The following is a 14,717-nucleotide window of genomic DNA, read 5'->3' on the forward strand; positions in this document are numbered from 1 at the left end:
CACACACACACACACACACAACACACACACACACACACACACACACACACACACACACCACACACACACATTACTTGCTTTCTTTCTTTCCCTACTCCGCTGTTGCAATTTTTTTTTTCTCTCTCTCTAACACTAATTACCTTGTAAATGGAAGAGCGAGAGAGAGAGAGAGAGAGAGAGAGAGAGAGAGAGAGAGAGAGAGAGAGAGAGAGAGAGAGAGAGAGAGAGAGAGAGAGAGATGGGTTAATAGGATAAAACAAATCTGTGGCTGCAAACCGCCGTGAGGAGGCCAAGGTGCACTACAGACTTAAAGATGTGGTGAGCTCACTCATATCATTCCTGCAAAACTTCCATGCACTTTTTTCCTGTTCTCTCAGGAACGGCTGGTGGGAGTGGTGGTGGGGGGGAGCTCCACTTCATCCCAAGGAAGCCAACAAAAATGTCTCCCCTTCTTTCCTTTCCTCTCCCCCTGTCCTTTGCTTGTCAATCAAGAGTGTTGTGGTGAGGCGGCCAGCGTGCCGGGGCTGGGTGAGGAGGCTGTGTCCTCGAGGCGGCAGCAGGCAAGGGCTTGGCGCGGGGCGGGGAGCCGTGATGGCATTGTCACCGCCATTAATATGGACGGGCTGTCCTGTTAACCAAAATAACAAGGTACTCGCCGAGCTGCTCTTCTCCTCCCAGACACTATAAAGCAGGCAAACCACCACCACCACCACCACCACCACCATCTCATCCCTCCCTACCAGTCCTCCCCATCCTCCATCACCGGTCTTGTTCAGCTCACATCGAATTAGCTTTTTTTTTTTTTTTATCGTATTTACAGTTCGGGAACCTCCGCTTGGTTCTCTCTCTCTCTCTCTCTCTCTCTCTCTCTCTCTCTCTCTCTCTCTCTCTCTCTCTCTCTCTCTCTCTCCTACACACACAGACGCACACACAAAGTCATTACTCCTTAACTATCGGAAATCTTGGGTTGCAGGTCCTTCTTGATATGAATTAAGTCATGAGGCAGTGATGAACCCAGGCCGCGGTGTGAATGGAGTCCCGCAGTGCCAATAACGGCGGCACCACCTCCCACACTGCCACTATTTCTGCCGCGGCGGGCCAACGCTATCCTTTGGGAATGAACACTCACTCTAAATTGCTTTCCGGAAATTGCAACGACCAATTGTTCTTTTGTGGTGGCGGCGTGGTAAGGGCGACGGGGGTGCACGATGTGACGCCTCAGCCAGCGCGGCGCCGCAGGGTGGGGCGGGGCGGGGCGGCGCCATTTTGTAGTGAGGCCAGTTCTAGGGGAGGTTGCGGCTAAACTGGTTAGGTCCATTGTGTGTGTTGCCTGCTTTTTTTGGTGCATGGTAGTGTGTGTGTGTGTGTGTGTGTGTGTGTGTGTGTGTGTGTGTGTGTGTGTGTGTGTGTGTACTTAATTGCTGTACTTAATTGCAGTATCTCTCCATCACACAGTGCAGTCTTAATGACAACATGTAGCAGCGTTAGTGTGGCCATCACAATCCAGCCAGGCAGTGCAGTGTGCACAGATCTGTCATCAGTTTTAACACTTGGTTTGATCAACTAACAGCTCTTCCATTCACGCAGACCTCACGTCTGTCCCACATTACACAACTTGCTCTCTCTCTTGTAAGTACTGACACCAACCAATTCCTGCTCACATAATCTCTCTCTCTCTCTCTCTCTCTCTCTCTCTCTCTCTCTCTCTCTCTCTCTCTCTCTCTCTCTGTCATGCATTACATTTCACAATATAGTTTTCGTAGGGTACTATCCCAGCCTGTCTCATTTTTACCACACACAAATTAATACAAATGTCAGTAACCTGATCCTGGATATCAAGGTTATACCGCCACACCACTAACACCTCCACACACTCACTCCATCACCAGTCCACACCAAGATTCTTCCCCGAGAGATGCCTCCCCTATGTTCTACCTCAAGACCTAGGGCGCTCTGCATTCCCTTCTTTGGAATGTGTTGTTGCCCACTCAAGCTGCCCTCGTTTCAACATATTTCCACCTCAGTTATACTTCCTCCCTTATACATACAAAGATAAAGAGAACTTAAATTATGAAGAGAATAATACTACATGATATAAAATTAGTAACTGAGCCTTATACTAACTTATTACCATTAACAAGGATAATGTCTGAAAGGCAGGTAAACGGAACACGGTGGACACCAAGAAAACGTGTTCCTTTTCAAGGTAAACTCGGCCAATAACATGACAGTTATCCTGTCTATTTACTTGTGTCTTTGTCTTCCCCTGCCTCTCACCCTCTCTATCTTTCCCGTGATATTCAGCAGTGCGCAAAGAGAAGAGCGGGAGAAAAGAAAGTAATCGTTTTCTTCTCTTGTTTATATGCTGTGGCTTTGGTCAAGGCTAAAAGTAAAAGCAAAAGAGACCACTGAGGTGCCAGCTCTATAAGAAGACACAATTAAGGAAAGCAAGTCCGAAGCTCCGGTGTGAAGTGTCGTGACGCCCTGCCTGCTCATAAGGGCACGGCGGGTAAGCAGGTGGTGGCAAGCATGCTGTATTTCTTGCCTCCCTCCCTTTGTAATCATCGCCCGCCTGCTGCTGTCGCTCCACGCACTCGAAGGGGAGGCAAGGAGGGCGAGGCTCGTGATGGGTATGAGACAGTTATTTCCCACAGCTATTAAGAGGAGATGAGTTGTTGATCGTTAGCGGCAGGCGAGTGGAGATGAGTGCTGCTCTGGCGTGACGGATGCTTATGAAATTACTCTAAATTTGACACTGCACGTAATTATGATGTAGGTTTCCGCCCCACCCCACCCGCTGCTTGTTAGTGTGTGTGTGTGTGTGTGTGTGTGTGTGTGTGTGTGTGTGTCATGTGTACGTGAGCGAGGGAGGAATTTCAATTTATATATTTTTTTACTTTTTTTATTTTTTTATTTCAAGGGACAGTTCAGAAGGGAGAAGGCATCATGTGTGTGTGTGTGTGTGTGTGTGTGTGTGTGTGTGTGTGTGTGTGTGTGTGTGAGAACTGAATAAGGCAAGTCCCTGCTCTGCCCACAATGACAGCGGCTGCAGTACTGAAAGGAGGGAAGGAGCTAGATGTATACCAGTGAGCGAGATGAAATTGCATGGCGTGGTCTGTTCAGCTTAACTTGACGGAACCATCCTGCCATCCACGTAGCAGCCGCCTCTCACGGACATAACGATCCTGGAAAAAGAAAAAGCGAGGGAGAAAAGCTGATGAAATGGAGGATATGAAAGAAGAGGAGGAGCAAGAGATGATCAAAAGCAGAGGAGGAGGTTCTCTCACTGAATTCACGAGAAATACGTGTCATAAAGTGCAGGTGGAAGAACCTCTAGTCGTCTCGTGTCGCCGTGAAGTGCGGGATGAATGTCCTCCTGAATGGCTGAGGCACAGGAGTGTGTTAGTGTCTCCTACTCACTGCCGCGCTGCCTCTTTATGGGCCCTCAGCGTGTGAAGCTAAAGAGAGAGAGAGAGAGAGAGAGAGAGAGAGAGAGAGAGAGAGAGAGAGAGAGAGAGAGAGAGAGAGAGAGAGAGAGAGCATTACAACATAGTCTGCACCAACATGGAAAGTAACTACTGACGCAAAGTTTATTACTTCACCAACATTTGATTTTTTTCTTTTTTTTCGGTACAAGTGACAAGTGAGGCTGCGTTCCTACTTCATTACCACCACCACCACCACCACCACCATCACCGCTATATTCATCAAGACTCATCACCATCATTAGCAATCACCAACACGCTACGAGTACATTACCACCTCCCTTCCCAGCCTACCTCCCACCCAGCACACCTCTCACCCACTACCCCCTCTTCCTCACCCATTTCCTCTTCAGCTCCCTGTACCCATCTACCCGCACACCCAAACACACACACACACACACACACACACACACACACACACACCATTCCATAACCTCTCGTACGCTGTGTTCAATATTACCATGCAGACCAACCCAGCAGCCTCACATCCATTTCTCACTTCATGGATTACATAGAAAATAGTTGCTGAACACGGATTTGTCTTATCTAGCCATGTATTGGACAGTTAGCTCGTTTGCCACTTATCGCTTGAGGGAGGGAGGGAAGGAGGGAAGGCTGGTTATATTCAGTGTGTGTGTGTGTGTGTGTGTGTGTGTGTGTGTGTGTTTCTGCAAGTGTAGTTTTATGACAGTGGAAAAAGTGTAGGAAATAGAAAAAAAAAATAAAGGAAATCACAAAACTGGCCGCCCTTCCACTCCCCTGCTCTCTCTCTCTCTCTCTCTCTCTCTCTCTCTCTCTCTCTCTCTCTCTCTCTCTCTCTCTCTCTCTCTCTCATCGTTACATCGTTGTTCAGTGTTGCAGTAAACATAAAAAAAAAATTGTAGTTGTAACTAGGGAAGGAAATAGACCGAGGACGAGAGAGAGAGAGAGAGAGAGAGAGAGAGAGAGAGAGAGAGAGAGAGAGAGAGAGAGAGAGAGAGACCATAGAAACGGGAAATGAACAAATAACAAGCTAAATCAACTACCTCTATATTTTTTACCACACACACACACACACACACACACACACACACACACACACACACACATGTAATGGACATATACCACAATGAATGAACAGACCACAACCCCCGTCACCACCACCACCACCACCACCACCACCACCATCAGTATAAGGGAGAAGGGTAATGACGCTGAACTGAAGTATTAATGTCGCATAAGGGGAAGGTCAACTTTTATTTCCTATTTTCCTCGTCTCTCCGCTCAGTGGGCTTGAGTTTGTTGCTGGACTCTAGCACGACGGTGGCAGAGGAGCAGGCGGGAGGGAATAACAGGAAATGAAGGGGAATATCAGGCATAAAACGAATGACGAATTAGAGGAAATGACGAAATTGAGAGTTGGGCAAATGATAGAGGAATATGAGAAAGAGAGAGAGAGAGAGAGAGAGAGAGAGAGAGAGAGAGAGAGAGAGAGAGAGAGAGAGAGAGAGAAGAATTGTGGAAAATAATTCAGTGTGTGTTCGCCGAGAGAATAAAATGTCATTTTCTGAGATACAATGCCAGTGCTACTCTCTCTCTCTCTCTCTCTCTCTCTCTCTCTCTCTCTCTCTCTCTCTCTCTCTCTCTCTCTCTCTCTCTCTCTCTCTCTCTCTCTCCGTGATCTCACACCACCTTCATTTTTGCACTTAAAACTTTGGTCTGTCACGCAGCACTGTCACACAATCAAAAGCCTTTCCGCGCTCCTCGGACTCAGCGCTGCCGAGTTACTCAAAACTCTGATGCGCCGCGAGTATTATAATTTTATATGAAACTGTACGTCTAATATATAACTTTGTGATTTTGGCCTCCTTCATCACCACCACCGCCACGACCACCACCACCTCCTCCTCCTCCTCCTCCTCCTCCTCCTCCTCCTCCTCCTCCTCCTCCTACTACTACTACTACTGCTACTATTGCTACTGCTACTACTACTTTTCCTGCTACTACTACTTTTTCTGCTATTACATTTTACAGTTTAGTTATATTTAACATTTTTCTCAGTAAGGGGATGCGTTAAACAGTTCTCACAAATTGTGTCAGCAAATGAGTTTGGTATGCTGTCATAGAATTACTGTGGCTAATGTTTTACAGTTGATTGAGTTGGAAACGAGGCTTTCATGATTTAAAGCAGGCGTATCAGTAATCACCATCGATCATCATTATATGCAGTTATCGTCATATATAATGAATTTACTTTGTTTCCCTATTATACTGTTTTGTCCAATAGGGAAGAGCAGTTCACAGTTTACAATTACTCTGCCACGGCCACTGAATCCCTAAGATTTTTTTTTCTGTCTTGGTATCTTTACGAGTTCGGGTATTTCAGCAGTCAGTTTACGTGAACCAGTCACATATTCCAGACTTTTTTCATTTGCTAATTTCTTTTTGAGTTTGTATGGAGTGAAAGGAGAAGCCAGGACGCTTGCTGTATTGATCTTGATTTCTACAGCTCTAAAACAATAGCAAGTCCCCCTAAGTATAATCTTCTTAATCTTCTCAAAGGACAGGTCTGGACACTTCACAACTGCGTGTGTGCAGCACTAACACAACAGCACTGAACTACGTTATCTGTTAACTGCTTCAATAACGCTGCAACATGACAAGGATTGCACCGCAGGGAGGGACTCCACTGGTCGTTGCCAATGTTTATTACTTGCCAGAGGTGATTCTAAGAGTTGATGTGACGTCAGACCAAACTGTTGCGTTGCATGACTATTCCTTTTCTTGCATCCTCATCACTGTGAAGCTCAAAGCAACGCGTCACCCAGCACAGTTTCACCTTTGTTGCGAAAGCAGGTTAACCATATGACTACACTAACGGACGTGATTTCCGCGTACTAAAATGTTAATGCAGCAAAAAGTATTGTTCCTTTTTGGTATAGTGAGCCTTCTGTGCATCATGAGTGACAATGTAACGCGTGGCTGAGGTCCTGCTGTGCTTGTCGATTGGTTGACTAGTTGATTAGTTGATTGGTGTGCTTATGTGTTACTGCATTAGTTTTCTTCAGTCACTTTCATTACCATCAACACCATCTGACCTCACTCCAGGATGCACACCTAACCTTCACTTCCCTGCGTCACCTGCCCGTCTATCCCAGGCACACCCAAGCAACAGTTCTTACCACAAGTCTCTTTCGCCTGTTTTTTTTTTTTTTTTATGTAGGAAGGATACTGGCCAAGGGCAACAAAAATCTAATAAAAAAAATGCCCACTGAAATGCCAGTCCCTTAAAAGAGTCAAAGCAGTGGTCAAAAATTGGTGGATAAGTGTCTTGAAACCTCCCTCTTGAAGGAAATACAGGTGAAGGTGGAAAATACAGAAGCAGGCAAGGAGTTCCAGAGTTTAGAAGAGAAAGGGATGAATGATTGAGAATACTGGTTAACTCTTGCATTAGAGAGGTGGACAGAATAGGGGTGAGAGAAAGAAGAAAGTCTTGTGCAGCGAGGCCGCGGAAGGAGGGGAGGCATGCAGTTAGCAAGATCAGAAGAGCAGTTGGCATGAAAATAGCGGTAGAAGACAGCTAGATATGCAACATTGCGGCGGTGAGAGAGGGGCTGAAGACAGTCAGTTAGAGGAGAGGAGTTGATGAGACGAAAAGCTTTTGATTCCACCCTGTCTAGAAGAGCAGTATGAGTGGAACCCCCCAGACATGTGAAGCATACTCCATACATGGACGGATAAGGCCCTTGTACAGAGTTAGCAGCTGGGGGGTGAGAGAAACTGGCGGAGACGTCTCAGAACACCTAACTTCATAGAAGCTGTTTTAGCTAGAGATGAGATGTGAAGTTTCCAGTTCAGATTATAAGTAAAGGACAGACCGAGGATGTTCAGTGTAGAAGAGGGGGAGAGTTGAGTGTCATTGAAGAAGAGGGGATAGTTGTCTGGAAGATTGTGTCGAGTTGATAGATGGAGGAATTGAGTTTTTGAGGCATTGAACAATACCAAGTTTGCTCTGCCCCAATCAGAAATTTTAGAAAGATCAGAAGTCAGGCGTTCTGTGGCTTCCCTGCGTGAAATGTTTACTCTGCGTCTTGCCTTCCCATACATAACATCGTGTGTGACGAGGATTGTTTGGCCGTGGTAAGTCAGCAAGTTGTGCAGACATTCACCTAAACGTCTTCTGGGTGGTGTACACGCTGCCGTCTTGTGGCGCCCCGATGTGCACTGCCTCACCATGTCTGCCAAATTAATGAATAATACTTATACACTGGTAATGGACTGTATCGCTCTTGTTTTTCTAGTTAATAAATATTCCTCCTATTCTTTTTATTCTTCTTCCTCCTTCTATGTTCCTCCTTCTCCTTCAATTCATCTACATCCCTCCTTCTCCTTCTCGTTCTAATTCTCCCCCTCCTCTTGGCGTCCGCTGATATGGCCCGTTGCTGTGCTTTACTCCTTATCGCCTTCCTCCGTGTGTGTGTGTGTGTGTGTGTGTGTGTGTGTGATGTTCTTATTGTTGTTGGTTTAGCATGAACATTCTTACAAAGAGAGAGAGAGAGAGAGAGAGAGAGAGAGAGGGGGGGGGGATGACCTCACTGTTAAGTATGTAGAGCCAGGCATCATCGAAGCTTGGGCATCAATCAGCGTGACTTACTGCCAGTCAGCGCCACTGCATCCACTCATCACCTCATCAGCCTCGCGGTGTCTGCCATCCCACTCTTGCCTTTCTTTAATAACACCCAGCGAGGCAATCACGCTTGGTCTCGGCGTAGATCAGGCGCACATTCATCTAATCTTTCTCCTTCTGCAGCCACGCGCATCCCCCCACTCTCCCCCTTTGACCTTCTCTCAGCAGCGGAGGGAAAATGATGATAATAATACTAAAGAATATGAATTTATATTATACTCTTTTGCTCTTCCGCCTCCTCCTTCTCCTCCTCCTTCCCTTTTTTCATCCTCCTCCTTCCCCTTTTTTCTTTTCTTCGTCTTCTTCTTCTTCTTCTTCTTCTTCTTCTTCTTCTTCTTCTTCTTCTTCTAATATTTTCCTCATCATCATTTTCATCACCATTGCAAAGCCAATATGATACTCTGCCTGCTATACGCTCCCTCATATGAGAGAGAGAGAGAGAGAGAGAGAGAGAGAGAGAGAGAGAGAGAGAGAGAGAGAGAGAGAACGGTCGGGTGGGTGGATGGGGTAGGAGGAAGGTAGGGGGGAGAGGTGGGCGAAGTAATAATGGTAATAGACCGTTTCTCAGCATAACTCTGGCCACGGAGCGAATCTGCCAAGCCGACCAAGATATGAAGTTACCTTGGGAGGCTAGTGGGCTTAGGAGGGAGGGAGGGAGGGTGGGTGTGAAGGGAGATTGGGAGGAATAAAATGGACGGGAAGGGAATAAAAGGAAGAATGTGGTGTAAGGGAGACGTGATAAGTGGTAGGGTAAAAAACACAGAGAGAGAGAGAGAGAGAGAGAGAGAGAGAGAGAGAGAGAGAGAGAGGAGAGAGAGAGAGAGAGAGAGAGAAAATTAATAAAGGTGAATAGATAGCATTGTTACATTAGTCAATCGATTCTGTTTCATTCTCTTTGTTTCTTTCTCTCTCACCTTCATCACCATCATTAATACCACCATTACCACCATCATCATCATAACCACCACCACTATAACCACCAACAAAACTACCATTACCACTTCGCGTTCTCTTTCACACACACACACACACACACACACACACACACACACACACAATGTATATATTCTGTTTCCATGTCATTAGTGGAACACTGATTTGCCCGCTGGCGGATGGCTGGCGGTGGGTGGATAGGCGGCTGGTTGGCTGCTGTAGGTGGTAGGTGAGGTGAGGGGTCTAGGATAGATTGGAGACATGCGAGTGGAATAAAAAAAAAAAAAAAACGGTAGAATTATTCATTAAGGTAGTGAGGGACGTGCATGGCAGGGTGGGCCACAAGAGCTTAATTACACTAATCAGGGTAGGTGGTCGATGCCTTGGCGGCGTGAGTGGTGGCTGGAGAAAGTGTGATGAGTGGGAGGCGGCCAGCTGATTAGACCAGGCAGGGGAGGGAAGAAAAGAACGAAGATGTTGAGAGAGAGAGAGAGAGAGAGAGAGAGAGAGAGAGAGAGAGAGAGAGAGAGAGAGAGAGGAGAGAGAGAGAGAGAGTTTAGAGTTTAGAGTTTATTGTCATTTTCCATTATTACAATGGTTGTTCTTCCATAAAGAGTGTATATACATATAAAAGAAAATCATACCTACTAATTCTTCCAATAAGATGCAAGTCATACAACTGGCAGCAAAAAATCAAACAATAAGAATATAAAAATAACACATAAAATAGAATTATCAAGCAGTTAAAATTTCTAAAAGTAACATAAACTAAGTAAATTAAAAGCTATGTATCTATTCTATATTGTAATTAAAATCCAAGAGGAAGATCATGGTACAACATGTGACGTTTGAGGCTTGTCCTTAAATGTTTGAGCATTTGTCGTAATTTTAATATCTGGGGGCAAGGCATTCCACACTCGTGGTCCTTTAACAGACATTAATCTTTGGCCGTAGTTCGTGTTGGTTCTTGGTATATGGAAATTGTGTTGTTGCCTCGTGCTTCTTTGACTGACCTGACTCACGGCTGGGATGGTGAATAACCAATTAGGGAACTTATTATAGATAATATTATACATAAATATGCACTGTTCATATTGAATCCTTTTGTTAACATTTAGCCATCTTAATTCATCTAGTATTGGAGAAGCATGATCATACCTTGATCTTCCTCCTACAGCCACTTTTGCCGAAAAATTATACAGTTTTTGCACTCTCTTTTGCTGAGTTTTATTGGCAGAGCCCCATATCATCATGCCATAGTTAATAACGCTAAGGACAAGTGTTTGAATAACAATTTTTCTGGCCTTACTGCTAAAAAGCTCTTTTATTCTATTGATGAACATCAGTACTCCGAAGGCTTTTTTAGTCATCTCAGTTATGTGTGTGTCGAAGAGCATATGTTTATCAAAGAATACACCCAAATTTTTCAAGGAGTCACAGAGTTGGATGCATGTGTCACCAGCGTGTATCACAGTATCATTGGGTATTCTAGAAAGTAAATTCCTGCTACCAATGAACATGCACTGAGTTTTATTCATGTTAAGTAATAAACCATTTCTATTAAAGTATCTTTTAATTTTTTTCTAAAGTTTCTTCAGTTTTTCTTATGAGATCAGGCAAGTTTTCAACTGAGTTTGAAAGTATAATTTGTGTGTCGTCTGCATATTGCACTAGGGAGCAGTCTTTTACTTGTGTGCTGAGGTCATTGACATATATAGTAAATAATATAGGGCCTAAAATAGATCCCTGAGGAACGCCAAAACTTACGTTCAGCTTTAAGGATACATTGTCTCCAACACGAACTGATTGCGTTCTATTGCTTAAATAATGACTAAACAAGAATGAGTCAATTCCCATTTCGTACATCTTATCCAATAAAATGTTGTGGCTGACACTATCGAAAGCTTTCGACAAGTCACACAAAGCAAGTAAGGATATCTTCTTACTGTCCATGTTTTCGTAAATAGTATTTGTAACTTTAGTTAGAGCCGTGATGGTTGATAAGTTAGGTCTAAATCCATGTTGTGTACAGTTAATCAAGTTATTTGACTCCAAGAAGTTTGTTACACTGCGTGGCTATTACCTTTTCAAGAATCTTGGACAGAATTGATAGTAATGAAATAGGTCGATAATTGCCCGGATCATCAGATGCTCCGCTTTTATAGAGAGGCGTAACGAGAGAATGCTTCCATGCAGTGGGGAAAACACCTGTGACAATGCAAGTGTTTATAATACATGTAAGGTATGGTGTCACGACAGGTAATGCATCTCTTAAAAATCTAAAAGAGATCTCGTCTGATCCACAAGAATTAGTTTTCTTTAATTGCTTCATTGTAAGGATTACTGTGGCAGCATCCACGGGCTGCGGTCTGAAAAACTCAACATTATGCGATATGGTTGGAGTTTGGAGATATTCATTATTCGTGTCCTCACCCATACCCTGTTGTGACTTTTCAAAAGCTTTCTTTCCAACATTTACAAAATATTCATTTAGTTCATCCACTTTGCTGCCATAGGTAAAGACTTACTGTTCATGGACTTGCTCAAACCCAATTTGTGTATTACTCGCCATGTGGCTGCTGTATCTCCATTATTCTCAATAAATTCATTATTATGAAACTCAGTCCTCGCTGCATGTATCATCCTTTTAACCTTTGTTTTGAGATCTTTATATATAGTTAGTAAAGTGGCATTGGTACGATCTTTTTTTAGCAATATTTGTGTATTATTTCTCTCTCTCATCGCTGACTTGATGTCATCAGTCATCCATGGTGCGTGTGGTCTTCTGATTTTTCTAGTTTTAAATGGAGCACATGCGTTTAAGCAACAACGAAAGGTGTCTGTAAAAATGCCCACTTGTTTATCTACATCATCAGTATCAAATACTTCTCTAAATGTATTACTTTCTTGACTTAAAATATTACAAAAAATATCAGGAGAGTAGTCAGCCACACAGCGAGTAGTCTTTGTAACAGCAGGGGCACGTTTGGGTTTACGCAAGTTTACAGTGACGGTTATCAAGTCGTGATCAGCTATTGGACAAGGTTCAACATCAAAGGAAATAATTGTTTCACGATTGTTAGTAATAATCATATCAAGTAAAGTGGCACAATGACTAGTTGTTCTAGTAGCTTTATCAATAACTTGACACAGTTTGGTATTGGCTAAGATTTTCTTGAGATTACTATTAGAGGATAAAAAGTCATCATTAAAATCGCCTAGTACATAAAAATTCTTCTTGGTTAACAGCAACTGCTTAAAAACTTCTCCTATGTAGTCAAAAGTATCAGTGGGTGCCTTCGGATGACGATATAAACATCCTATAACAATCGATGGCAGCTTTCTACATTGTAATGTTAACCATACATCTTCCACACCTACAGGCTTGTCGATATGTGTCTGGAAAGGAGTCACAGTAAAAGTATTCTTTACAAATATGCATGATCCACCACCACGTCCTTTGTCACATCTAAAAATAGCATAATTTTCAAAATCAACGAACTTATCAGGAGTCTCGGGGAGGAGCCATGTCTCACTGACACACAAAACGTCTGGATCTCTTTCCTTCATTAACAGTTCCATCTCTACCTTGTTACCTAGTATGCTTTGTGCATTGATATGTTCTATAGTAACATAATCCTTTAATTTTATAAGGTCAAAAGTATCGGCATCACCTTCATTGCCAGTTTCCTAGTGTGTGGTGTATAATTCGCACAGGCGACTCTTATGTCCCAGCTGTCTACAAGACTGACATCTTAGTTTATAGTCAAAGCGGCACTGTGCCTGGCGATGGTTGAACTCGCCACAGTTGTAGCAGCCTCTCCGTACTCTCATGTCTTTAGTATTAAATGTCCGTGTTGTACTGTATGACTCTCTATTTACTTGTGTGTTGGAAGGTGGGGTTAAGAAGTAGTGTGAGGTACCTGTGTCTCTGTGAACACGTCGTGTTACTCTGTGATTGTGGGATGAAACATGATTATGTGCATGAGAGTATTTCTTTGCAGGATTTATGTAGTTAGCACTGGAATGCATGTCATTATCTCTTTGATTATTTGCAGTAGGCTGTCTAACCGTATTCCTTTTGATGCTGTCCCATTTAGGAGATAGTTTAAAAGAGGGACATTGTCTACCAAAAGTATGAAGCAATCTAAGTACGCCATGTCTGTTTAAAATACATCCTGATGAATCTCTAGCCAGATTGTAACATAAATCACCAACTTCACCGGTACCAAATCTGAAAGCTAAATTAGTTTTGATTATGAAAATTTCATTAGATTCACCCCATTTGTTGAGGTGTTCATTAAAATCTGCAATTCTGGCTTGAAATTCATCTGAAGATATTGAGGGTGCGAGCTGACTTACAAATACCTCCATTTTGTCATTTTTTCCCTTAAGTTCAGTAACAAGTGCAGCAATCTTATCTAAAATACTCATTGGATCATCATTGTTCTTAATGTCATACAGACCAGCATATATGTAGCATCTTGTCGGGGTCCAGGTCAGTTTCTCCGACACCCAGCATCTCAACAAATCCACGTTGGCTCCTCTGATGGTCCTTATCGAACATCCCTCTAGGTCAGATGGAAAGGCTTCTTGCAGGTTGCAGTCTCCTAGCAGCAGATACCTCTCCTCTTCTCTGGATGTTGTAAGGCGTTCAGCATTGTTGTTTCCCTCCTCAAGTTCACTGGAAGGGCGTGTAACATTTGCTGATGTCTCTTGCTGTATTTTGTTATTCTTATTCTGCTGTTCCAATTCGGTTATTCGTTGCTGGAGGAGTTCAATTACTGTGTAGGCCATCTTCATCTCAGTATTCAGTAGCTCAATTTCGTTGTCCTTTGTTTGTAGCTTAGATTTTATTGTTGCAATCTCCTTTACTAAGTTTTCTAGTATGACTCCTTGTGCGTTACAGCTGGTCACGGGGGGTGAGGAGGGTGGTTGCATGACGTCTTGTCGTGGTACTGCTTGCGTGGCATCAACAGAATGTCTCTCTATGACGTTACGTGATCCTGACTGCATGTCATCTTTGGTAGGGTGACGTCTGTCAGCAGTATAGGGAAGCTGTGTACCCTCTATGGATGATTGCTGCTGGTCATCAGAGCAGTCACGGTGTGGCGCGTGAGGTGCAGCATGTGGAGGCGTGACGTCAGACAACGGGCGGGGAGGTGGCGGTGGTGGTGTAGGTGCTGGTGTAGGTATTGGTGGTGATGTATCTGAGGTTTGATCGGAGGGAGGTGTATTTCTGAGTATCATTTCAATAAGCTGGTCCTTATTTACCCTCACATTGATAATTCCTAGGTCTCTGCATTTCTTTTGTAGGTCAGCTTTGTAGAAGTTTTTATCAAGAAACTCCTTAGTTGGAAACTTTTCGGAAGGCAAAGATTTGTTCTGCTCAAGTTGTTCTTCCCCTGATGAGTGGGATAGTGAGATGCTTGTAGCCATGTTTGTTGCTCAATATAAGGTTAGGAGTGCAATGAGTGGTGGCAGGTATAAAGATAATTGTTGCAGATGTAAAACAGAAGAGAGAGAGAGAGAAAATGAGTGTGTGTGTGTGTGTGTGTGTGTGTGTGTGTGTGTGTGGACAGACGTAGCTTCATATGTGCATTGTGTTTACCAGTAGCTGCTCACACATTTAT

This window comes from Scylla paramamosain, unplaced genomic scaffold, assembly GCF_035594125.1.
Source record: "Scylla paramamosain isolate STU-SP2022 unplaced genomic scaffold, ASM3559412v1 Contig91, whole genome shotgun sequence".
NCBI classification, from domain to species: domain Eukaryota; kingdom Metazoa; phylum Arthropoda; class Malacostraca; order Decapoda; family Portunidae; genus Scylla; species Scylla paramamosain.